Genomic DNA, 513 nt, shown 5'->3' on the forward strand with positions numbered 1-513 from the left:
CCTGCCAGTGGGCGATGAGCGTCAGGCTCCGATGGAAGCTCTTGCCACAGCCCGCGCAGATGAAGGGCCGGGCGCTGGGGTGGGGGCACTGGTGCTTTACAGGCTCTGAACCGAGTGAGAAGCTCTGTTCGCACTTGGGGCACTGATTCTGACCCTTGTGTGGCACAGAGCTGGCTTCCACAGCTTCATCCTCCTCATCCTCTTCACTCTCCTCCTCATCCTCATCCTCCTCCTCACCATCATCATCCTCATCATCGTCATCCTCTTCCGCTTCTTTCTCCTCTTTCTCTTTGTTTTCATCCTGCTCTCCCTCGTTACCATTGCCCCCCGTGTCCTCCTCCTCCTCCTCCTGTTCCTCAGGGCTGTGCTTCAGCTCCTCCAAGTTGTTCTCTGGGGGGGGTTTCTCCTCTGGGGTCTTGTCAAGGGGCTTCTGGGAGCCCATGCCGGCAGTGGGCGTCAGCCCTGGGCCCCCGGTAGGGCTCTGGGGATGCTCAGCTGGGGTCCAGGGACTGC

General features: G+C 60.4%; 1 pseudogene; it reads right to left on the minus strand.

Annotated features, from left to right (window-relative positions):
- The window catches only part of LOC103773826, a 2,278-nt pseudogene extending 1,836 nt beyond the window's left edge, over nucleotides 1-442 (minus strand).
- Nucleotides 443-513: the final 71 nt, after the last annotated feature.

Source organism: Merops nubicus, unplaced genomic scaffold (genome assembly GCF_000691845.1).
Source record: "Merops nubicus isolate BGI_N331 unplaced genomic scaffold, ASM69184v1 scaffold3005, whole genome shotgun sequence".
Lineage (NCBI taxonomy): Eukaryota > Metazoa > Chordata > Aves > Coraciiformes > Meropidae > Merops > Merops nubicus.